Below are 373 nucleotides of genomic sequence, written 5' to 3' on the forward strand. Positions count from 1 at the left end.
CGCTGTGCAAAAATCCCAGTGGGATGCAAGTCAAACAACCACAAGACAACTTAGATTAAAGCCATCATTCTAACTCCGTACTACAACAAATAAAAATCGCCAAACCAATAAACGTTTTCGAAATCACCAAATAAAGCTTGATGAAGACCGCTTGTGTTGCGATCGAAACATCGTAGGTTTTTTTGCTTTTATTTCGATATACGTGACTTTACCGAAAGAACCAACAATATTACCATTCTAATTGTGCTGTGGGGTGGGGGCTAGAGAGAGTGGGTGGGTGGGTGGGAGAGAGCGAGCGCTCTCTCGTCGCTAGATTTCCGATTACGTCCCCCCCACCGCCCGCCCCCCCGCAAGCTTAAATCGGCGCATGCGC

Source organism: Lampetra planeri, chromosome 40, assembly GCF_965212315.1.
Source record: "Lampetra planeri chromosome 40, kcLamPlan1.2.h2, whole genome shotgun sequence".
NCBI classification, from domain to species: Eukaryota; Metazoa; Chordata; class Hyperoartia; order Petromyzontiformes; family Petromyzontidae; genus Lampetra; species Lampetra planeri.